Source organism: Haliotis rufescens, unplaced genomic scaffold, assembly GCF_023055435.1.
Source record: "Haliotis rufescens isolate VD_foot unplaced genomic scaffold, xgHalRufe1.0.p SCAF_54, whole genome shotgun sequence".
Taxonomy (NCBI): Eukaryota; Metazoa; Mollusca; class Gastropoda; order Lepetellida; family Haliotidae; genus Haliotis; species Haliotis rufescens.
Window position 1 is genome coordinate 2306085 of NW_025964268.1, and position 20338 is coordinate 2326422.

At 45.3% G+C, this 20338-nt stretch overlaps 57 non-coding genes across 57 annotated transcripts; all 57 read right to left on the bottom strand.

The window, feature by feature from the left end:
• Positions 1 to 9: 9 nt before the first annotated feature.
• Positions 10 to 81, bottom strand: Trnaa-cgc. The gene has a single exon. It is a non-coding gene; the product is annotated as a tRNA-Ala (tRNA).
• Positions 82 to 286: 205 nt separating this feature from the next.
• Trnaa-ugc lies at positions 287 to 358 on the bottom strand. The gene has a single exon. It is a non-coding gene; the product is annotated as a tRNA-Ala (tRNA).
• A 375-nt stretch (positions 359 to 733) lies between these two features.
• Trnaa-cgc lies at positions 734 to 805 on the bottom strand. Its single transcript has one exon. It is a non-coding gene; the product is annotated as a tRNA-Ala (tRNA).
• A 205-nt stretch (positions 806 to 1010) lies between these two features.
• Trnaa-ugc lies at positions 1011 to 1082 on the bottom strand. Its single transcript has one exon. It is a non-coding gene; the product is annotated as a tRNA-Ala (tRNA).
• A 375-nt stretch (positions 1083 to 1457) lies between these two features.
• Trnaa-cgc lies at positions 1458 to 1529 on the bottom strand. The gene has a single exon. It is a non-coding gene; the product is annotated as a tRNA-Ala (tRNA).
• Positions 1530 to 1734: 205 nt separating this feature from the next.
• Positions 1735 to 1806, bottom strand: Trnaa-ugc. Its single transcript has one exon. It is a non-coding gene; the product is annotated as a tRNA-Ala (tRNA).
• A 375-nt stretch (positions 1807 to 2181) lies between these two features.
• On the bottom strand, positions 2182 to 2253 carry Trnaa-cgc. Its single transcript has one exon. It is a non-coding gene; the product is annotated as a tRNA-Ala (tRNA).
• A 205-nt stretch (positions 2254 to 2458) lies between these two features.
• On the bottom strand, positions 2459 to 2530 carry Trnaa-ugc. Its single transcript has one exon. It is a non-coding gene; the product is annotated as a tRNA-Ala (tRNA).
• Positions 2531 to 2905: 375 nt separating this feature from the next.
• Trnaa-cgc lies at positions 2906 to 2977 on the bottom strand. Its single transcript has one exon. It is a non-coding gene; the product is annotated as a tRNA-Ala (tRNA).
• A 205-nt stretch (positions 2978 to 3182) lies between these two features.
• Positions 3183 to 3254, bottom strand: Trnaa-ugc. The gene has a single exon. It is a non-coding gene; the product is annotated as a tRNA-Ala (tRNA).
• Positions 3255 to 3629: 375 nt separating this feature from the next.
• Positions 3630 to 3701, bottom strand: Trnaa-cgc. Its single transcript has one exon. It is a non-coding gene; the product is annotated as a tRNA-Ala (tRNA).
• A 205-nt stretch (positions 3702 to 3906) lies between these two features.
• On the bottom strand, positions 3907 to 3978 carry Trnaa-ugc. The gene has a single exon. It is a non-coding gene; the product is annotated as a tRNA-Ala (tRNA).
• Positions 3979 to 4353: 375 nt separating this feature from the next.
• On the bottom strand, positions 4354 to 4425 carry Trnaa-cgc. The gene has a single exon. It is a non-coding gene; the product is annotated as a tRNA-Ala (tRNA).
• Positions 4426 to 4630: 205 nt separating this feature from the next.
• On the bottom strand, positions 4631 to 4702 carry Trnaa-ugc. Its single transcript has one exon. It is a non-coding gene; the product is annotated as a tRNA-Ala (tRNA).
• Positions 4703 to 5077: 375 nt separating this feature from the next.
• Trnaa-cgc lies at positions 5078 to 5149 on the bottom strand. Its single transcript has one exon. It is a non-coding gene; the product is annotated as a tRNA-Ala (tRNA).
• A 205-nt stretch (positions 5150 to 5354) lies between these two features.
• Trnaa-ugc lies at positions 5355 to 5426 on the bottom strand. Its single transcript has one exon. It is a non-coding gene; the product is annotated as a tRNA-Ala (tRNA).
• A 375-nt stretch (positions 5427 to 5801) lies between these two features.
• On the bottom strand, positions 5802 to 5873 carry Trnaa-ugc. The gene has a single exon. It is a non-coding gene; the product is annotated as a tRNA-Ala (tRNA).
• A 205-nt stretch (positions 5874 to 6078) lies between these two features.
• Trnaa-ugc lies at positions 6079 to 6150 on the bottom strand. Its single transcript has one exon. It is a non-coding gene; the product is annotated as a tRNA-Ala (tRNA).
• Positions 6151 to 6525: 375 nt separating this feature from the next.
• Trnaa-cgc lies at positions 6526 to 6597 on the bottom strand. Its single transcript has one exon. It is a non-coding gene; the product is annotated as a tRNA-Ala (tRNA).
• Positions 6598 to 6802: 205 nt separating this feature from the next.
• On the bottom strand, positions 6803 to 6874 carry Trnaa-ugc. The gene has a single exon. It is a non-coding gene; the product is annotated as a tRNA-Ala (tRNA).
• Positions 6875 to 7249: 375 nt separating this feature from the next.
• Positions 7250 to 7321, bottom strand: Trnaa-cgc. Its single transcript has one exon. It is a non-coding gene; the product is annotated as a tRNA-Ala (tRNA).
• Positions 7322 to 7526: 205 nt separating this feature from the next.
• On the bottom strand, positions 7527 to 7598 carry Trnaa-ugc. The gene has a single exon. It is a non-coding gene; the product is annotated as a tRNA-Ala (tRNA).
• A 375-nt stretch (positions 7599 to 7973) lies between these two features.
• Positions 7974 to 8045, bottom strand: Trnaa-cgc. Its single transcript has one exon. It is a non-coding gene; the product is annotated as a tRNA-Ala (tRNA).
• Positions 8046 to 8250: 205 nt separating this feature from the next.
• Trnaa-ugc lies at positions 8251 to 8322 on the bottom strand. Its single transcript has one exon. It is a non-coding gene; the product is annotated as a tRNA-Ala (tRNA).
• A 375-nt stretch (positions 8323 to 8697) lies between these two features.
• Trnaa-ugc lies at positions 8698 to 8769 on the bottom strand. Its single transcript has one exon. It is a non-coding gene; the product is annotated as a tRNA-Ala (tRNA).
• Positions 8770 to 8974: 205 nt separating this feature from the next.
• On the bottom strand, positions 8975 to 9046 carry Trnaa-ugc. Its single transcript has one exon. It is a non-coding gene; the product is annotated as a tRNA-Ala (tRNA).
• Positions 9047 to 9421: 375 nt separating this feature from the next.
• On the bottom strand, positions 9422 to 9493 carry Trnaa-cgc. The gene has a single exon. It is a non-coding gene; the product is annotated as a tRNA-Ala (tRNA).
• A 205-nt stretch (positions 9494 to 9698) lies between these two features.
• Trnaa-ugc lies at positions 9699 to 9770 on the bottom strand. Its single transcript has one exon. It is a non-coding gene; the product is annotated as a tRNA-Ala (tRNA).
• Positions 9771 to 10145: 375 nt separating this feature from the next.
• Positions 10146 to 10217, bottom strand: Trnaa-cgc. Its single transcript has one exon. It is a non-coding gene; the product is annotated as a tRNA-Ala (tRNA).
• A 205-nt stretch (positions 10218 to 10422) lies between these two features.
• On the bottom strand, positions 10423 to 10494 carry Trnaa-ugc. Its single transcript has one exon. It is a non-coding gene; the product is annotated as a tRNA-Ala (tRNA).
• A 375-nt stretch (positions 10495 to 10869) lies between these two features.
• On the bottom strand, positions 10870 to 10941 carry Trnaa-cgc. Its single transcript has one exon. It is a non-coding gene; the product is annotated as a tRNA-Ala (tRNA).
• A 205-nt stretch (positions 10942 to 11146) lies between these two features.
• Positions 11147 to 11218, bottom strand: Trnaa-cgc. Its single transcript has one exon. It is a non-coding gene; the product is annotated as a tRNA-Ala (tRNA).
• A 205-nt stretch (positions 11219 to 11423) lies between these two features.
• Trnaa-ugc lies at positions 11424 to 11495 on the bottom strand. The gene has a single exon. It is a non-coding gene; the product is annotated as a tRNA-Ala (tRNA).
• A 205-nt stretch (positions 11496 to 11700) lies between these two features.
• Trnaa-ugc lies at positions 11701 to 11772 on the bottom strand. Its single transcript has one exon. It is a non-coding gene; the product is annotated as a tRNA-Ala (tRNA).
• A 375-nt stretch (positions 11773 to 12147) lies between these two features.
• Positions 12148 to 12219, bottom strand: Trnaa-cgc. Its single transcript has one exon. It is a non-coding gene; the product is annotated as a tRNA-Ala (tRNA).
• Positions 12220 to 12424: 205 nt separating this feature from the next.
• On the bottom strand, positions 12425 to 12496 carry Trnaa-ugc. Its single transcript has one exon. It is a non-coding gene; the product is annotated as a tRNA-Ala (tRNA).
• A 375-nt stretch (positions 12497 to 12871) lies between these two features.
• Positions 12872 to 12943, bottom strand: Trnaa-cgc. Its single transcript has one exon. It is a non-coding gene; the product is annotated as a tRNA-Ala (tRNA).
• A 205-nt stretch (positions 12944 to 13148) lies between these two features.
• Trnaa-ugc lies at positions 13149 to 13220 on the bottom strand. Its single transcript has one exon. It is a non-coding gene; the product is annotated as a tRNA-Ala (tRNA).
• A 375-nt stretch (positions 13221 to 13595) lies between these two features.
• Positions 13596 to 13667, bottom strand: Trnaa-cgc. Its single transcript has one exon. It is a non-coding gene; the product is annotated as a tRNA-Ala (tRNA).
• Positions 13668 to 13872: 205 nt separating this feature from the next.
• Trnaa-ugc lies at positions 13873 to 13944 on the bottom strand. Its single transcript has one exon. It is a non-coding gene; the product is annotated as a tRNA-Ala (tRNA).
• A 375-nt stretch (positions 13945 to 14319) lies between these two features.
• Positions 14320 to 14391, bottom strand: Trnaa-cgc. Its single transcript has one exon. It is a non-coding gene; the product is annotated as a tRNA-Ala (tRNA).
• Positions 14392 to 14596: 205 nt separating this feature from the next.
• On the bottom strand, positions 14597 to 14668 carry Trnaa-ugc. Its single transcript has one exon. It is a non-coding gene; the product is annotated as a tRNA-Ala (tRNA).
• A 375-nt stretch (positions 14669 to 15043) lies between these two features.
• On the bottom strand, positions 15044 to 15115 carry Trnaa-cgc. Its single transcript has one exon. It is a non-coding gene; the product is annotated as a tRNA-Ala (tRNA).
• A 205-nt stretch (positions 15116 to 15320) lies between these two features.
• Positions 15321 to 15392, bottom strand: Trnaa-ugc. The gene has a single exon. It is a non-coding gene; the product is annotated as a tRNA-Ala (tRNA).
• Positions 15393 to 15767: 375 nt separating this feature from the next.
• Trnaa-cgc lies at positions 15768 to 15839 on the bottom strand. The gene has a single exon. It is a non-coding gene; the product is annotated as a tRNA-Ala (tRNA).
• Positions 15840 to 16044: 205 nt separating this feature from the next.
• On the bottom strand, positions 16045 to 16116 carry Trnaa-ugc. The gene has a single exon. It is a non-coding gene; the product is annotated as a tRNA-Ala (tRNA).
• Positions 16117 to 16491: 375 nt separating this feature from the next.
• Positions 16492 to 16563, bottom strand: Trnaa-cgc. Its single transcript has one exon. It is a non-coding gene; the product is annotated as a tRNA-Ala (tRNA).
• Positions 16564 to 16768: 205 nt separating this feature from the next.
• Positions 16769 to 16840, bottom strand: Trnaa-ugc. The gene has a single exon. It is a non-coding gene; the product is annotated as a tRNA-Ala (tRNA).
• Positions 16841 to 17215: 375 nt separating this feature from the next.
• Positions 17216 to 17287, bottom strand: Trnaa-ugc. Its single transcript has one exon. It is a non-coding gene; the product is annotated as a tRNA-Ala (tRNA).
• Positions 17288 to 17492: 205 nt separating this feature from the next.
• Positions 17493 to 17563, bottom strand: Trnac-gca. Its single transcript has one exon. It is a non-coding gene; the product is annotated as a tRNA-Cys (tRNA).
• Positions 17564 to 17938: 375 nt separating this feature from the next.
• On the bottom strand, positions 17939 to 18010 carry Trnaa-cgc. The gene has a single exon. It is a non-coding gene; the product is annotated as a tRNA-Ala (tRNA).
• Positions 18011 to 18215: 205 nt separating this feature from the next.
• On the bottom strand, positions 18216 to 18287 carry Trnaa-ugc. Its single transcript has one exon. It is a non-coding gene; the product is annotated as a tRNA-Ala (tRNA).
• Positions 18288 to 18662: 375 nt separating this feature from the next.
• Trnaa-cgc lies at positions 18663 to 18734 on the bottom strand. Its single transcript has one exon. It is a non-coding gene; the product is annotated as a tRNA-Ala (tRNA).
• Positions 18735 to 18939: 205 nt separating this feature from the next.
• On the bottom strand, positions 18940 to 19011 carry Trnaa-ugc. The gene has a single exon. It is a non-coding gene; the product is annotated as a tRNA-Ala (tRNA).
• A 375-nt stretch (positions 19012 to 19386) lies between these two features.
• Trnaa-cgc lies at positions 19387 to 19458 on the bottom strand. Its single transcript has one exon. It is a non-coding gene; the product is annotated as a tRNA-Ala (tRNA).
• Positions 19459 to 19663: 205 nt separating this feature from the next.
• On the bottom strand, positions 19664 to 19735 carry Trnaa-ugc. The gene has a single exon. It is a non-coding gene; the product is annotated as a tRNA-Ala (tRNA).
• A 375-nt stretch (positions 19736 to 20110) lies between these two features.
• Trnaa-cgc lies at positions 20111 to 20182 on the bottom strand. The gene has a single exon. It is a non-coding gene; the product is annotated as a tRNA-Ala (tRNA).
• Between the last annotated feature and the right edge of the window lie 156 nt (positions 20183 to 20338).

The window sequence follows — 20338 nt, forward strand, 5'->3', positions numbered from 1 at the left end:
GCAAAAACGTGGAGATGCCGGGGATCGAACCCGGGGCCTTTCACATGCGAAGCGAACGCTCTACCACTGAGCTACATCCCCTACTCCTACTGTGTTGATTACAGGAGTTGTTAGACTCATCTGTTGCATGCATTGAGTACCCGTGAAGGTGGAAAACGTAACTACTAGATGTAGACTATTTAGAAAGTCGTAATGATGACAACTGTATAGGTAGTGAAAATCCTTTGAATGCACGATATGGAATGTCATTGTCCCGTATGATAATGTAAAACACTAAAAAGATATATGGAGATGCCGGGGATCGAACCCGGGGCCTTTCACATGCAAAGCGAACGCTCTACCACTGAGCTACATCCCCAAGCTGACAGATGTGACGGAAAGAATATGAATTGTTCCCTTGAACACTTGCACGGGCATTTTCACAGCCAGACATCATTGTCATACACACTCTCGAGCCCATCAAACGAACTTTCACACATATATCCGTGGCAAGACGACATTAGAATGTTCCACCCAACATGAAAAACGTGCTGTATTGGTTGTCAAGACGGCATATATTGCTTTTGAGCCCTTGAACAAAGGAAGGATTTTGTCAGGCCAATCTTCCCGATTGTGCTCAGCTTGGCATGTTGTAATGCGTCGTTATTTCCATGCAGTGTGGCTTCTTACATAATCCGGGTGGGGCAGAAAAAGCGTGCAGCGTCATTCATTTCAGGTTCCTTCAGCAAAAACGTGGAGATGCCGGGGATCGAACCCGGGGCCTTTCACATGCGAAGCGAACGCTCTACCACTGAGCTACATCCCCTACTCCTACTGTGTTGATTACAGGAGTTGTTAGACTCATCTGTTGCATGCATTGAGTACCCGTGAAGGTGGAAAACGTAACTACTAGATGTAGACTATTTAGAAAGTCGTAATGATGACAACTGTATAGGTAGTGAAAATCCTTTGAATGCACGATATGGAATGTCATTGTCCCGTATGATAATGTAAAACACTAAAAAGATATATGGAGATGCCGGGGATCGAACCCGGGGCCTTTCACATGCAAAGCGAACGCTCTACCACTGAGCTACATCCCCAAGCTGACAGATGTGACGGAAAGAATATGAATTGTTCCCTTGAACACTTGCACGGGCATTTTCACAGCCAGACATCATTGTCATACACACTCTCGAGCCCATCAAACGAACCTTCACACATATATCCGTGGCAAGACGACATTAGAATGTTCCACCCAACATGAAAAACGTGCTGTATTGGTTGTCAAGACGGCATATATTGCTTTTGAGCCCTTGAACAAAGGAAGGATTTTGTCAGACCAATCTTCCCGATTGTGCTTAGCTTGGCATGTTGTAATGCGTCGTTATTTCCATGCAGTGTGGCTTCTTACATAATCCGGGTGGGGCAGAAAAAGCTTGCAGCGTCATTCATTTCAGGCTCCTTCAGCAAAAACGTGGAGATGCCGGGGATCGAACCCGGGGCCTTTCACATGCGAAGCGAACGCTCTACCACTGAGCTACATCCCCTACTCCTACTGTGTTGATTACAGGAGTTGTTAGACTCATCTGTTGCATGCATTGAGTACCCGTGAAGGTGGAAAACGTAACTACTAGATGTAGACTATTTAGAAAGTCGTAATGATGACAACTGTATAGGTAGTGAAAATCCTTTGAATGCACGATATGGAATGTCATTGTCCCGTATGATAATGTAAAACACTAAAAAGATACATGGAGATGCCGGGGATCGAACCCGGGGCCTTTCACATGCAAAGCGAACGCTCTACCACTGAGCTACATCCCCAAGCTGACAGATGTGACGGAAAGAATATGAATTGTTCCCTTGAACACTTGCACGGGCATTTTCACAGCCAGACATCATTGTCATACACACTCTCGAGCCCATCAAACGAACCTTCACACATTTATCCGTGGCAAGACGACATAAGAATGTTCCACCCAACATGAAAAACGTGCTGTATTGGTTGTCAAGACGGCATATATTGCTTTTGAGCCCTTGAACAAAGGAAGGATTTTGTCAGGCCAATCTTCCCGATTGTGCTCAGCTTGGCATGTTGTAATGCGTCGTTATTTCCATGCAGTGTGGCTTCTTACATAATCCGGGTGGGGCAGAAAAAGCTTGCAGCGTCATTCATTTCAGGTTCCTTCAGCAAAAACGTGGAGATGCCGGGGATCGAACCCGGGGCCTTTCACATGCGAAGCGAACGCTCTACCACTGAGCTACATCCCCTACTCCTACTGTGTTGATTACAGGAGTTGTTAGACTCATCTGTTGCATGCATTGAGTACCCGTGAAGGTGGAAAACGTAACTACTAGATGTAGACTATTTAGAAAGTCGTAATGATGACAACTGTATAGGTAGTGTAAATCCTTTGAATGCACGATATGGAATGTCATTGTCCCGTATGATAATGTAAAACACTAAAAAGATACATGGAGATGCCGGGGATCGAACCCGGGGCCTTTCACATGCAAAGCGAACGCTCTACCACTGAGCTACATCCCCAAGCTGACAGATGTGGCGGAAAGAATATGAATTGTTCCCTTGAACACTTGCACGGGCATTTTCACAGCCAGACATCATTGTCATACACACTCTCGAGCCCATCAAACGAACTTTCACACATATATCCGTGGCAAGACGACATTAGAATGTTCCACCCAACATGAAAAACGTGCTGTATTGGTTGTCAAGACGGCATATATTGCTTTTGAGCCCTTGAACAAAGGAAGGATTTTGTCAGACCAATCTTCCCGATTGTGCTTAGCTTGGCATGTTGTAATGCGTCGTTATTTCCATGCAGTGTGGCTTCTTACATAATCCGGGTGGGGCAGAAAAAGCTTGCAGCGTCATTCATTTCAGGTTCCTTCAGCAAAAACGTGGAGATGCCGGGGATCGAACCCGGGGCCTTTCACATGCGAAGCGAACGCTCTACCACTGAGCTACATCCCCTACTCCTACTGTGTTGATTACAGGAGTTGTTAGACTCATCTGTTGCATGCATTGAGTACCCGTGAAGGTGGAAAACGTAACTACTAGATGTAGACTATTTAGAAAGTCGTAATGATGACAACTGTATAGGTAGTGAAAATCCTTTGAATGCACGATATGGAATGTCATTGTCCCGTATGATAATGTAAAACACTAAAAAGATACATGGAGATGCCGGGGATCGAACCCGGGGCCTTTCACATGCAAAGCGAACGCTCTACCACTGAGCTACATCCCCAAGCTGACAGATGTGACGGAAAGAATATGAATTGTTCCCTTGAACACTTGCACGGGCATTTTCACAGCCAGACATCATTGTCATACACACTCTCGAGCCCATCAAACGAACCTTCACACATTTATCCGTGGCAAGACGACATAAGAATGTTCCACCCAACATGAAAAACGTGCTGTATTGGTTGTCAAGACGGCATATATTGCTTTTGAGCCCTTGAACAAAGGAAGGATTTTGTCAGGCCAATCTTCCCGATTGTGCTCAGCTTGGCATGTTGTAATGCGTCGTTATTTCCATGCAGTGTGGCTTCTTACATAATCCGGGTGGGGCAGAAAAAGCTTGCAGCGTCATTCATTTCAGGTTCCTTCAGCAAAAACGTGGAGATGCCGGGGATCGAACCCGGGGCCTTTCACATGCGAAGCGAACGCTCTACCACTGAGCTACATCCCCTACTCCTACTGTGTTGATTACAGGAGTTGTTAGACTCATCTGTTGCATGCATTGAGTACCCGTGAAGGTGGAAAACGTAACTACTAGATGTAGACTATTTAGAAAGTCGTAATGATGACAACTGTATAGGTAGTGTAAATCCTTTGAATGCACGATATGGAATGTCATTGTCCCGTATGATAATGTAAAACACTAAAAAGATACATGGAGATGCCGGGGATCGAACCCGGGGCCTTTCACATGCAAAGCGAACGCTCTACCACTGAGCTACATCCCCAAGCTGACAGATGTGGCGGAAAGAATATGAATTGTTCCCTTGAACACTTGCACGGGCATTTTCACAGCCAGACATCATTGTCATACACACTCTCGAGCCCATCAAACGAACTTTCACACATATATCCGTGGCAAGACGACATTAGAATGTTCCACCCAACATGAAAAACGTGCTGTATTGGTTGTCAAGACGGCATATATTGCTTTTGAGCCCTTGAACAAAGGAAGGATTTTGTCAGACCAATCTTCCCGATTGTGCTTAGCTTGGCATGTTGTAATGCGTCGTTATTTCCATGCAGTGTGGCTTCTTACATAATCCGGGTGGGGCAGAAAAAGCTTGCAGCGTCATTCATTTCAGGTTCCTTCAGCAAAAACGTGGAGATGCCGGGGATCGAACCCGGGGCCTTTCACATGCGAAGCGAACGCTCTACCACTGAGCTACATCCCCTACTCCTACTGTGTTGATTACAGGAGTTGTTAGACTCATCTGTTGCATGCATTGAGTACCCGTGAAGGTGGAAAACGTAACTACTAGATGTAGACTATTTAGAAAGTCGTAATGATGACAACTGTATAGGTAGTGTAAATCCTTTGAATGCACGATATGGAATGTCATTGTCACGTATGATAATGTAAAACACTAAAAAGATACATGGAGATGCCGGGGATCGAACCCGGGGCCTTTCACATGCAAAGCGAACGCTCTACCACTGAGCTACATCCCCAAGCTGACAGATGTAGCGGAAAGAATATGAATTGTTCCCTTGAACACTTGCACGGGCATTTTCACAGCCAGACATCATTGTCATACACACTCTCGAGCCCATCAAACGAACCTTCACACATATATCCGTGGCAAGACGACATTAGAATGTTCCACCCAACATGAAAAACGTGCTGTATTGGTTGTCAAGACGGCATATATTGCTTTTGAGCCCTTGAACAAAGTAAGGATTTTGTCAGGCCAATCTTCCCGATTGTGCTCAGCTTGGCATATTGTAATGCGTCGTTATTTCCATGCAGTGTGGCTTCTTACATAATCCGGGTGGGGCAGAAAAAGCTTGCAGCGTCATTCATTTCAGGTTCCTTCAGCAAAAACGTGGAGATGCCGGGGATCGAACCCGGGGCCTTTCACATGCGAAGCGAACGCTCTACCACTGAGCTACATCCCCTACTCCTACTGTGTTGATTACAGGAGTTGTTAGACTCATCTGTTGCATGCATTGAGTACCCGTGAAGGTGGAAAACGTAACTACTAGATGTAGACTATTTAGAAAGTCGTAATGATGACAACTGTATAGGTAGTGTAAATCCTTTGAATGCACGATATGGAATGTCATTGTCACGTATGATAATGTAAAACACTAAAAAGATACATGGAGATGCCGGGGATCGAACCCGGGGCCTTTCACATGCAAAGCGAACGCTCTACCACTGAGCTACATCCCCAAGCTGACAGATGTGGCGGAAAGAATATGAATTGTTCCCTTGAACACTTGCACGGGCATTTTCACAGCCAGACATCATTGTCATACACACTCTCGAGCCCATCAAACGAACCTTCACACATATATCCGTGGCAAGACGACATTAGAATGTTCCACCCAACATGAAAAACGTGCTGTATTGGTTGTCAAGACGGCATATATTGCTTTTGAGCCCTTGAACAAAGGAAGGATTTTGTCAGGCCAATCTTCCCGATTGTGCTCAGCTTGGCATGTTGTAATGCGTCGTTATTTCCATGCAGTGTGGCTTCTTACATAATCCGGGTGGGGCAGAAAAAGTTTGCAGCGTCATTCATTTCAGGTTCCTTCAGCAAAAACGTGGAGATGCCGGGGATCGAACCCGGGACCTTTCACATGCAAAGCGAACGCTCTACCACTGAGCTACATCCCCTACTCCTACTGTGTAGATTACAGGAGTTGTTAGACTCATCTGTTGCATGCATTGAGTACCCGTGAAGGTGGAAAACGTAACTACTAGATGTAGACTATTTAGAAAGTCGTAATGATGACAACTGTATAGGTAGTGTAAATCCTTTGAATGCACGATATGGAATGTCATTGTCACGTATGATAATGTAAAACACTAAAAAGATACATGGAGATTCCGGGGATCGAACCCGGGGCCTTTCACATGCAAAGCGAACGCTCTACCACTGAGCTACATCCCCAAGCTGACAGATGTGGCGGAAAGAATATGAATTGTTCCCTTGAACACTTGCACGGGCATTTTCACAGCCAGACATCATTGTCATACACACTCTCGAGCCCATCAAACGAACCTTCACACATATATCCGTGGCAAGACGACATTAGAATGTTCCACCCAACATGAAAAACGTGCTGTATTGGTTGTCAAGACGGCATATATTGCTTTTGAGCCCTTGAACAAAGGAAGGATTTTGTCAGGCCAATCTTCCCGATTGTGCTCAGCTTGGCATGTTGTAATGCGTCGTTATTTCCATGCAGTGTGGCTTCTTACATAATCCGGGTGGGGCAGAAAAAGCTTGCAGCGTCATTCATTTCAGGTTCCTTCAGCAAAAACGTGGAGATGCCGGGGATCGAACCCGGGGCCTTTCACATGCGAAGCGAACGCTCTACCACTGAGCTACATCCCCTACTCCTACTGTGTTGATTACAGGAGTTGTTAGACTCATCTGTTGCATGCATTGAGTACCCGTGAAGGTGGAAAACGTAACTACTAGATGTAGACTATTTAGAAAGTCGTAATGATGACAACTGTATAGGTAGTGAAAATCCTTTGAATGCACGATATGGAATGTCATTGTCCCGTATGATAATGTAAAACACTAAAAAGATATATGGAGATGCCGGGGATCGAACCCGGGGCCTTTCACATGCAAAGCGAACGCTCTACCACTGAGCTACATCCCCAAGCTGACAGATGTGGCGGAAAGAATATGAATTGTTCCCTTGAACACTTGCACGGGCATTTTCACAGCCAGACATCATTGTCATACACACTCTCGAGCCCATCAAACGAACTTTCACACATATATCCGTGGCAAGACGACATTAGAATGTTCCACCCAACATGAAAAACGTGCTGTATTGGTTGTCAAGACGGCATATATTGCTTTTGAGCCCTTGAACAAAGGAAGGATTTTGTCAGACCAATCTTCCCGATTGTGCTTAGCTTGGCATGTTGTAATGCGTCGTTATTTCCATGCAGTGTGGCTTCTTACATAATCCGGGTGGGGCAGAAAAAGCTTGCAGCGTCATTCATTTCAGGTTCCTTCAGCAAAAACGTGGAGATGCCGGGGATCGAACCCGGGGCCTTTCACATGCGAAGCGAACGCTCTACCACTGAGCTACATCCCCTACTCCTACTGTGTTGATTACAGGAGTTGTTAGACTCATCTGTTGCATGCATTGAGTACCCGTGAAGGTGGAAAACGTAACTACTAGATGTAGACTATTTAGAAAGTCGTAATGATGACAACTGTATAGGTAGTGTAAATCCTTTGAATGCACGATATGGAATGTCATTGTCCCGTATGATAATGTAAAACACTAAAAAGATACATGGAGATGCCGGGGATCGAACCCGGGGCCTTTCACATGCAAAGCGAACGCTCTACCACTGAGCTACATCCCCAAGCTGACAGATGTAGCGGAAAGAATATGAATTGTTCCCTTGAACACTTGCACGGGCATTTTCACAGCCAGACATCATTGTCATACACACTCTCGAGCCCATCAAACGAACCTTCACACATATATCCGTGGCAAGACGACATTAGAATGTTCCACCCAACATGAAAAACGTGCTGTATTGGTTGTCAAGACGGCATATATTGCTTTTGAGCCCTTGAACAAAGTAAGGATTTTGTCAGGCCAATCTTCCCGATTGTGCTCAGCTTGGCATATTGTAATGCGTCGTTATTTCCATGCAGTGTGGCTTCTTACATAATCCGGGTGGGGCAGAAAAAGCTTGCAGCGTCATTCATTTCAGGTTCCTTCAGCAAAAACGTGGAGATGCCGGGGATCGAACCCGGGGCCTTTCACATGCGAAGCGAACGCTCTACCACTGAGCTACATCCCCTACTCCTACTGTGTTGATTACAGGAGTTGTTAGACTCATCTGTTGCATGCATTGAGTACCCGTGAAGGTGGAAAACGTAACTACTAGATGTAGACTATTTAGAAAGTCGTAATGATGACAACTGTATAGGTAGTGTAAATCCTTTGAATGCACGATATGGAATGTCATTGTCACGTATGATAATGTAAAACACTAAAAAGATACATGGAGATGCCGGGGATCGAACCCGGGGCCTTTCACATGCAAAGCGAACGCTCTACCACTGAGCTACATCCCCAAGCTGACAGATGTGGCGGAAAGAATATGAATTGTTCCCTTGAACACTTGCACGGGCATTTTCACAGCCAGACATCATTGTCATACACACTCTCGAGCCCATCAAACGAACCTTCACACATATATCCGTGGCAAGACGACATTAGAATGTTCCACCCAACATGAAAAACGTGCTGTATTGGTTGTCAAGACGGCATATATTGCTTTTGAGCCCTTGAACAAAGGAAGGATTTTGTCAGGCCAATCTTCCCGATTGTGCTCAGCTTGGCATGTTGTAATGCGTCGTTATTTCCATGCAGTGTGGCTTCTTACATAATCCGGGTGGGGCAGAAAAAGTTTGCAGCGTCATTCATTTCAGGTTCCTTCAGCAAAAACGTGGAGATGCCGGGGATCGAACCCGGGACCTTTCACATGCAAAGCGAACGCTCTACCACTGAGCTACATCCCCTACTCCTACTGTGTAGATTACAGGAGTTGTTAGACTCATCTGTTGCATGCATTGAGTACCCGTGAAGGTGGAAAACGTAACTACTAGATGTAGACTATTTAGAAAGTCGTAATGATGACAACTGTATAGGTAGTGTAAATCCTTTGAATGCACGATATGGAATGTCATTGTCACGTATGATAATGTAAAACACTAAAAAGATACATGGAGATTCCGGGGATCGAACCCGGGGCCTTTCACATGCAAAGCGAACGCTCTACCACTGAGCTACATCCCCAAGCTGACAGATGTGGCGGAAAGAATATGAATTGTTCCCTTGAACACTTGCACGGGCATTTTCACAGCCAGACATCATTGTCATACACACTCTCGAGCCCATCAAACGAACCTTCACACATATATCCGTGGCAAGACGACATTAGAATGTTCCACCCAACATGAAAAACGTGCTGTATTGGTTGTCAAGACGGCATATATTGCTTTTGAGCCCTTGAACAAAGGAAGGATTTTGTCAGGCCAATCTTCCCGATTGTGCTCAGCTTGGCATGTTGTAATGCGTCGTTATTTCCATGCAGTGTGGCTTCTTACATAATCCGGGTGGGGCAGAAAAAGCTTGCAGCGTCATTCATTTCAGGTTCCTTCAGCAAAAACGTGGAGATGCCGGGGATCGAACCCGGGGCCTTTCACATGCGAAGCGAACGCTCTACCACTGAGCTACATCCCCTACTCCTACTGTGTTGATTACAGGAGTTGTTAGACTCATCTGTTGCATGCATTGAGTACCCGTGAAGGTGGAAAACGTAACTACTAGATGTAGACTATTTAGAAAGTCGTAATGATGACAACTGTATAGGTAGTGAAAATCCTTTGAATGCACGATATGGAATGTCATTGTCCCGTATGATAATGTAAAACACTAAAAAGATATATGGAGATGCCGGGGATCGAACCCGGGGCCTTTCACATGCAAAGCGAACGCTCTACCACTGAGCTACATCCCCAAGCTGACAGATGTGACGGAAAGAATATGAATTGTTCCCTTGAACACTTGCACGGGCATTTTCACAGCCAGACATCATTGTCATACACACTCTCGAGCCCATCAAACGAACCTTCACACATATATCCGTGGCAAGACGACATTAGAATGTTCCACCCAACATGAAAAACGTGCTGTATTGGTTGTCAAGACGGCATATATTGCTTTTGAGCCCTTGAACAAAGTAAGGATTTTGTCAGGCCAATCTTCCCGATTGTGCTCAGCTTGGCATGTTGTAATGCGTCGTTATTTCCATGCAGTGTGGCTTCTTACATAATCCGGGTGGGGCAGAAAAAGCTTGCAGCGTCATTCATTTCAGGTTCCTTCAGCAAAAACGTGGAGATGCCGGGGATCGAACCCGGGGCCTTTCACATGCGAAGCGAACGCTCTACCACTGAGCTACATCCCCTACTCCTACTGTGTAGATTACAGGAGTTGTTAGACTCATCTGTTGCATGCATTGAGTACCCGTGAAGGTGGAAAACGTAACTACTAGATGTAGACTATTTAGAAAGTCGTAATGATGACAACTGTATAGGTAGTGTAAATCCTTTGAATGCACGATATGGAATGTCATTGTCACGTATGATAATGTAAAACACTAAAAAGATACATGGAGATGCCGGGGATCGAACCCGGGGCCTTTCACATGCAAAGCGAACGCTCTACCACTGAGCTACATCCCCAAGCTGACAGATGTGGCGGAAAGAATATGAATTGTTCCCTTGAACACTTGCACGGGCATTTTCACAGCCAGACATCATTGTCATACACACTCTCGAGCCCATCAAACGAACCTTCACACATATATCCGTGGCAAGACGACATTAGAATGTTCCACCCAACATGAAAAACGTGCTGTATTGGTTGTCAAGACGGCATATATTGCTTTTGAGCCCTTGAACAAAGGAAGGATTTTGTCAGGCCAATCTTCCCGATTGTGCTCAGCTTGGCATGTTGTAATGCGTCGTTATTTCCATGCAGTGTGGCTTCTTACATAATCCGGGTGGGGCAGAAAAAGCTTGCAGCGTCATTCATTTCAGGTTCCTTCAGCAAAAACGTGGAGATGCCGGGGATCGAACCCGGGGCCTTTCACATGCGAAGCGAACGCTCTACCACTGAGCTACATCCCCTACTCCTACTGTGTTGATTACAGGAGTTGTTAGACTCATCTGTTGCATGCATTGAGTACCCGTGAAGGTGGAAAACGTAACTACTAGATGTAGACTATTTAGAAAGTCGTAATGATGACAACTGTATAGGTAGTGTAAATCCTTTGAATGCACGATATGGAATGACATTGTCACGTATGATAATGTAAAACACTAAAAAGATACATGGAGATGCCGGGTATCGAACCCGGGGCCTTTCACATGCAAAGCGAACGCTCTACCACTGAGCTACATCCCCTACTCCTACTGTGTTGATTACAGGAGTTGTTAGACTCATCTGTTGCATGCATTGAGTACCCGTGAAGGTGGAAAACGTAACTACTAGATGTAGACTATTTAGAAAGTCGTAATGATGACAACTGTATAGGTAGTGTAAATCCTTTGAATGCACGATATGGAATGTCATTGTCCCGTATGATAATGTAAAACACTAAAAAGATACATGGAGATGCCGGGGATCGAACCCGGGGCCTTTCACATGCAAAGCGAACGCTCTACCACTGAGCTACATCCCCTACTCCTACTGTGTTGATTACAGGAGTTGTTAGACTCATCTGTTGCATGCATTGAGTACCCGTGAAGGTGGAAAACGTAACTACTAGATGTAGACTATTTAGAAAGTCGTAATGATGACAACTGTATAGGTAGTGTAAATCCTTTGAATGCACGATATGGAATGTCATTGTCCCGTATGATAATGTAAAACACTAAAAAGATACATGGAGATGCCGGGGATCGAACCCGGGGCCTTTCACATGCAAAGCGAACGCTCTACCACTGAGCTACATCCCCAAGCTGACAGATGTGGCGGAAAGAATATGAATTGTTCCCTTGAACACTTGCACGGGCATTTTCACAGCCAGACATCATTGTCATACACACTCTCGAGCCCATCAAACGAACCTTCACACATATATCCGTGGCAAGACGACATTAGAATGTTCCACCCAACATGAAAAACGTGCTGTATTGGTTGTCAAGACGGCATATATTGCTTTTGAGCCCTTGAACAAAGGAAGGATTTTGTCAGACCAATTTTCCCGATTGTGCTCAGCTTGGCATGTTGTAATGCGTCGTTATTTCCATGCAGTGTGGCTTCTTACATAATCCGGGTGGGGCAGAAAAAGCTTGCAGCGTCATTCATTTCAGGTTCCTTCAGCAAAAACGTGGAGATGCCGGGGATCGAACCCGGGGCCTTTCACATGCGAAGCGAACGCTCTACCACTGAGCTACATCCCCTACTCCTACTGTGTTGATTACAGGAGTTGTTAGACTCATCTGTTGCATGCATTGAGTACCCGTGAAGGTGGAAAACGTAACTACTAGATGTAGACTATTTAGAAAGTCGTAATGATGACAACTGTATAGGTAGTGTAAATCCTTTGAATGCACGATATGGAATGTCATTGTCCCGTATGATAATGTAAAACACTAAAAAGATACATGGAGATGCCGGGGATCGAACCCGGGGCCTTTCACATGCAAAGCGAACGCTCTACCACTGAGCTACATCCCCAAGCTGACAGATGTGACGGAAAGAATATGAATTGTTCCCTTGAACACTTGCACGGGCATTTTCACAGCCAGACATCATTGTCATACACACTCTAGAGCCCATCAAACGAACCGTCACACATATATCCGTGGCAAGACGACATTAGAATGTTCCACCCAACATGAAAAACGTGCTGTATTGGTTGTCAAGACGGCATATATTGCTTTTGAGCCCTTGAACAAAGGAAGGATTTTGTCAGGCCAATCTTCCCGATTGTGCTCAGCTTGGCATATTGTAATGCGTCGTTATTTCCATGCAGTGTGGCTTCTTACATAATCCGGGTGGGGCAGAAAAAGCTTGCAGCGTCATTCATTTCAGGTTCCTTCAGCAAAAACGTGGAGATGCCGGGGATCGAACCCGGGGCCTTTCACATGCGAAGCGAACGCTCTACCACTGAGCTACATCCCCTACTCCTACTGTGTTGATTACAGGAGTTGTTAGACTCATCTGTTGCATGCATTGAGTACCCGTGAAGGTGGAAAACGTAACTACTAGATGTAGACTATTTAGAAAGTCGTAATGATGACAACTGTATAGGTAGTGAAAATCCTTTGAATGCACGATATGGAATGTCATTGTCCCGTATGATAATGTAAAACACTAAAAAGATACATGGAGATGCCGGGGATCGAACCCGGGGCCTTTCACATGCAAAGCGAACGCTCTACCACTGAGCTACATCCCCAAGCTGACAGATGTGGCGGAAAGAATATGAATTGTTCCCTTGAACACTTGCACGGGCATTTTCACAGCCAGACATCATTGTCATACACACTCTCGAGCCCATCAAACGAACCTTCACACATATATCCGTGGCAAGACGACATTAGAATGTTCCACCCAACATGAAAAACGTGCTGTATTGGTTGTCAAGACGGCATATATTGCTTTTGAGCCCTTGAACAAAGGAAGGATTTTGTCAGGCCAATCTACCCGATTGTGCTCAGCTTGGCATGTTGTAATGCGTCGTTATTTCCATGCAGTGTGGCTTCTTACATAATCCGGGTGGGGCAGAAAAAGCTTGCAGCGTCATTCATTTCAGGTTCCTTCAGCAAAAACGTGGAGATGCCGGGGATCGAACCCGGGGCCTTTCACATGCGAAGCGAACGCTCTACCACTGAGCTACATCCCCTACTCCTACTGTGTTGATTACAGGAGTTGTTAGACTCATCTGTTGCATGCATTGAGTACCCGTGAAGGTGGAAAACGTAACTACTAGATGTAGACTATTTAGAAAGTCGTAATGATGACAACTGTATAGGTAGTGAAAATCCTTTGAATGCACGATATGGAATGTCATTGTCCCGTATGATAATGTAAAACACTAAAAAGATACATGGAGATGCCGGGGATCGAACCCGGGGCCTTTCACATGCAAAGCGAACGCTCTACCACTGAGCTACATCCCCAAGCTGACAGATGTGACGGAAAGAATATGAATTGTTCCCTTGAACACTTGCACGGGCATTTTCACAGCCAGACATCATTGTCATACACACTCTCGAGCCCATCAAACGAACCTTCACACATATATCCGTGGCAAGACGACATTAGAATGTTCCACCCAACATGAAAAACGTGCTGTATTGGTTGTCAAGACGGCATATATTGCTTTTGAGCCCTTGAACAAAGGAAGGATTTTGTCAGACCAATCTTCCCGATTGTGCTTAGCTTGGCATGTTGTAATGCGTCGTTATTTCCATGCAGTGTGGCTTCTTACATAATCCGGGTGGGGCAGAAAAAGCTTGCAGCGTCATTCATTTCAGGTTCCTTCAGCAAAAACGTGGAGATGCCGGGGATCGAACCCGGGGCCTTTCACATGCGAAGCGAACGCTCTACCACTGAGCTACATCCCCTACTCCTACTGTGTTGATTACAGGAGTTGTTAGACTCATCTGTTGCATGCATTGAGTACCCGTGAAGGTGGAAAACGTAACTACTAGATGTAGACTATTTAGAAAGTCGTAATGATGACAACTGTATAGGTAGTGAAAATCCTTTGAATGCACGATATGGAATGTCATTGTCCCGTATGATAATGTAAAACACTAAAAAGATACATGGAGATGCCGGGGATCGAACCCGGGGCCTTTCACATGCAAAGCGAACGCTCTACCACTGAGCTACATCCCCAAGCTGACAGATGTGGCGGAAAGAATATGAATTGTTCCCTTGAACACTTGCACGGGCATTTTCACAGCCAGACATCATTGTCATACACACTCTCGAGCCCATCAAACGAACCTTCACACATATATCCGTGGCAAGACGACATTAGAATGTTCCACCCAACATGAAAAACGTGCTGTATTGGTTGTCAAGACGGCATATATTGCTTTTGAGCCCTTGAACAAAGGAAGGATTTTGTCAGGCCAATCTACCCGATTGTGCTCAGCTTGGCATGTTGTAATGCGTCGTTATTTCCATGCAGTGTGGCTTCTTACATAATCCGGGTGGGGCAGAAAAAGCTTGCAGCGTCATTCATTTCAGGTTCCTTCAGCAAAAACGTGGAGATGCCGGGGATCGAACCCGGGGCCTTTCACATGCGAAGCGAACGCTCTACCACTGAGCTACATCCCCTACTCCCACTGTGTTGATTACAGGAGTTGTTAGACTCATCTGTTGCATGCATTGAGTACCCGTGAAGGTGGAAAACGTAACTACTAGATGTAGACTATTTAGAAAGTCGTAATGATGACAACTGTATAGGTAGTGAAAATCCTTTGAATGCACGATATGGAATGTCATTGTCCCGTATGATAATGTAAAACACTAAAAAGATACATGGAGATGCCGGGGATCGAACCCGGGGCCTTTCACATGCAAAGCGAACGCTCTACCACTGAGCTACATCCCCAAGCTGACAGATGTGGCGGAAAGAATATGAATTGTTCCCTTGAACACTTGCACGGGCATTTTCACAGCCAGACATCATTGTCATACACACTCTCGAGCCCATCAAACGAACCTTCACACATATATCCGTGGCAAGACGACATTAGAATGTTCCACCCAACATGAAAAACGTGCTGTATTGGTTGTCAAGACGGCATATATTGCTTTTGAGCCCTTGAACAAAGGAAGGATTTTGTCAGACCAATCTTCCCGATTGTGCTTAGCTTGGCATGTTGTAATGCGTCGTTATTTCCATGCAGTGTGGCTTCTTACATAATCCGGGTGGGGCAGAAAAAGCTTGCAGCGTCATTCATTTCAGGTTCCTTCAGCAAAAACGTGGAGATGCCGGGGATCGAACCCGGGGCCTTTCACATGCGAAGCGAACGCTCTACCACTGAGCTACATCCCCTACTCCTACTGTGTTGATTACAGGAGTTGTTAGACTCATCTGTTGCATGCATTGAGTACCCGTGAAGGTGGAAAACGTAACTACTAGATGTAGACTATTTAGAAAGTCGTAATGATGACAACTGTATAGGTAGTGTAAATCCTTTGAATGCACGATATGGAATGTCATTGTCACGTATGATAATGTAAAACACTAAAAAGATACATGGAGATGCCGGGGATCGAACCCGGGGCCTTTCACATGCAAAGCGAACGCTCTACCACTGAGCTACATCCCCAAGCTGACAGATGTGGCGGAAAGAATATGAATTGTTCCCTTGAACACTTGCACGGGCATTTTCACAGCCAGACATCATTGTCATACACACTCTCGAGCCCATCAAACGAACCTTCACACATATATCCGTGGCAAGACGACATTAGAATGTTCCACCCAACATGAAAAACGTGCTGTATTGGTTGTCAAGACGGCATATATTGCTTTTGAGCCCTTGAACAAAGGAAGGATTTTGTCAGGCCAATCTTCCCGATTGTGCTCCGCTTGGCATGTTGTAATGCGTCGTTATTTCCATGCAGTGTGGCTTCTTACATAATCCGGGTGGGGCAGAAAAAGCTTGCAGCGTCATTCATTTCAGGTTCCTTCAGCAAAAACGTGGAGATGCCGGGGATCGAACCCGGGGCCTTTCACATGCGAAGCGAACGCTCTACCACTGAGCTACATCCCCTACTCCTACTGTGTTGATTACAGGAGTTGTTAGACTCATCTGTTGCATGCATTGAGTACCCGTGAAGGTGGAAAACGTAACTACTAGATGTAGACTATTTAGAAAGTCGTAATGATGACAACTGTATAGGTAGTGTAAATCCTTTGAATGCACGATATGGAATGACATTGTCACGTATGATAATGTAAAACACTAAAAAGATACATGGAGATGCCGGGGATCGAACCCGGGGCCTTTCACATGCAAAGCGAACGCTCTACCACTGAGCTACATCCCCAAGCTGACAGATGTGGCGGAAAGAATATGAATTGTTCCCTTGAACACTTGCACGGGCATTTTCACAGCCAGACATCATTGTCATACACACTCTCGAGCCCATCAAACGAACCTTCACACATATATCCGTGGCAAGACGACATTAGAATGTTCCACCCAACATGAAAAACGTGCTGTATTGGTTGTCAAGACGGCATATATTGCTTTTGAGCCCTTGAACAAAGGAAGGATTTTGTCAGGCCAATCTTCCCGATTGTGCTTAGCTTGGCATGTTGTAATGCGTCGTTATTTCCATGCAGTGTGGCTTCTTACATAATCCGGGTGGGGCAGAAAAAGCTTGCAGCGTCATTCATTTCAGGTTCCTTCAGCAAAAACGTGGAGATGCCGGGGATCGAACCCGGGGCCTTTCACATGCGAAGCGAACGCTCTACCACTGAGCTACATCCCCTACTCCCACTGTGTTGATTACAGGAGTTGTTAGACTCATCTGTTGCATGCATTGAGTACCCGTGAAGGTGGAAAACGTAACTACTAGATGTAGACTATTTAGAAAGTCGTAATGATGACAACTGTATAGGTAGTGTAAATCCTTTGAATGCACGATATGGAATGTCATTGTCACGTATGATAATGTAAAACACTAAAAAGATACATGGAGATGCCGGGGATCGAACCCGGGGCCTTTCACATGCAATGATACGCTCTACCACTGAGCTACATCCCCAAGCTGACAGATGTGGCGGAAAGAATATGAATTGTTCCCTTGAACACTTGCACGGGCATTTTCACAGCCAGACATCATTGTCATACACACTCTCGAGCCCATCAAACGAACCTTCACACATATATCCGTGGCAAGACGACATTAGAATGTTCCACCCAACATGAAAAACGTGCTGTATTGGTTGTCAAGACGGCATATATTGCTTTTGAGCCCTTGAACAAAGGAAGGATTTTGTCAGGCCAATCTTCCCGATTGTGCTCAGCTTGGCATGTTGTAATGCGTCGTTATTTCCATGCAGTGTGGCTTCTTACATAATCCGGGTGGGGCAGAAAAAGCTTGCAGCGTCATTCATTTCAGGTTCCTTCAGCAAAAACGTGGAGATGCCGGGGATCGAACCCGGGGCCTTTCACATGCGAAGCGAACGCTCTACCACTGAGCTACATCCCCTACTCCTACTGTGTTGATTACAGGAGTTGTTAGACTCATCTGTTGCATGCATTGAGTACCCGTGAAGGTGGAAAACGTAACTACTAGATGTAGACTATTTAGAAAGTCGTAATGATGACAACTGTATAGGTAGTGTAAATCCTTTGAATGCACGATATGGAATGACATTGTCACGTATGATAATGTAAAACACTAAAAAGATACATGGAGATGCCGGGGATCGAACCCGGGGCCTTTCACATGCAAAGCGAACGCTCTACCACTGAGCTACATCCCCAAGCTGACAGATATGGCGGAAAGAATATGAATTGTTCCCTTGAACACTTGCACGGGCATTTTCACAGCCAGACATCATTGTCATACACACTCTCGAGCCCATCAAACGAACCTTCACACATATATCCGTGGCAAGACGACATTAGAATGTTCCACCCAACATGAAAAACGTGCTGTATTGGTTGTCAAGACGGCATATATTGCTTTTGAGCCCTTGAACAAAGGAAGGATTTTGTCAGGCCAATCTTCCCGATTGTGCTCAGCTTGGCATGTTGTAATGCGTCGTTATTTCCATGCAGTGTGGCTTCTTACATAATCCGGGTGGGGCAGAAAAAGCTTGCAGCGTCATTCATTTCAGGTTCCTTCAGCAAAAACGTGGAGATGCCGGGGATCGAACCCGGGGCCTTTCACATGCAAAGCGAACGCTCTACCACTGAGCTACATCCCCTACTCCTACTGTGTTGATTACAGGAGTTGTTAGACTCATCTGTTGCATGCATTGAGTACCCGTGAAGGTGGAAAACGTAACTACTAGATGTAGACTATTTAGAAAGTCGTAATGATGACAACTGTATAGGTAGTGTAAATCCTTTGAATGCACGATATGGAATGACATTGTCACGTATGATAATGTAAAACACTAAAAAGATACATGGAGATGCCGGGGATCGAACCCGGGGCCTTTCACATGCAAAGCGAACGCTCTACCACTGAGCTACATCCCCAAGCTGACAGATGTGGCGGAAAGAATATGAATTGTTCCCTTGAACACTTGCACGGGCATTTTCACAGCCAGACATCATTGTCATACACACTCTCGAGCCCATCAAACGAACCTTCACACATATATCCGTGGCAAGACGACATTAGAATGTTCCACCCAACATGAAAAACGTGCTGTATTGGTTGTCAAGACGGCATATATTGCTTTTGAGCCCTTGAACAAAGGAAGGATTTTGTCAGGCCAATCTACCCGATTGTGCTCAGCTTGGCATGTTGTAATGCGTCGTTATTTCCATGCAGTGTGGCTTCTTACATAATCCGGGTGGGGCAGAAAAAGCTTGCAGCGTCATTCATTTCAGGTTCCTTCAGCAAAAACGTGGAGATGCCGGGGATCGAACCCGGGGCCTTTCACATGCGAAGCGAACGCTCTACCACTGAGCTACATCCCCTACTCCCACTGTGTTGATTACAGGAGTTGTTAGACTCATCTGTTGCATGCATTGAGTACCCGTGAAGGTGGAAAACGTAACTACTAGATGTAGACTATTTAGAAAGTCGTAATGATGACAACTGTATAGGTAGTGAAAATCCTTTGAATGCACGATATGGAATGTCATTGTCCCGTATGATAATGTAAAACACTAAAAAGATACATGGAGATGCCGGGGATCGAACCCGGGGCCTTTCACATGCAAAGCGAACGCTCTACCACTGAGCTACATCCCCAAGCTGACAGATGTGGCGGAAAGAATATGAATTGTTCCCTTGAACACTTGCACGGGCATTTTCACAGCCAGACATCATTGTCATACACACTCTCGAGCCCATCAAACGAACCTTCACACATATATCCGTGGCAAGACGACATTAGAATGTTCCACCCAACATGAAAAACGTGCTGTATTGGTTGTCAAGACGGCATATATTGCTTTTGAGCCCTTGAACAAAGGAAGGATTTTGTCAGACCAATCTTCCCGATTGTGCTTAGCTTGGCATGTTGTAATGCGTCGTTATTTCCATGCAGTGTGGCTTCTTACATAATCCGGGTGGGGCAGAAAAAGCTTGCAGCGTCATTCATTTCAGGTTCCTTCAGCAAAAACGTGGAGATGCCGGGGATCGAACCCGGGGCCTTTCACATGCGAAGCGAACGCTCTACCACTGAGCTACATCCCCTACTCCTACTGTGTTGATTACAGGAGTTGTTAGACTCATCTGTTGCATGCATTGAGTACCCGTGAAGGTGGAAAACGTAACTACTAGATGTAGACTATTTAGAAAGTCGTAATGATGACAACTGTATAGGTAGTGTAAATCCTTTGAATGCACGAT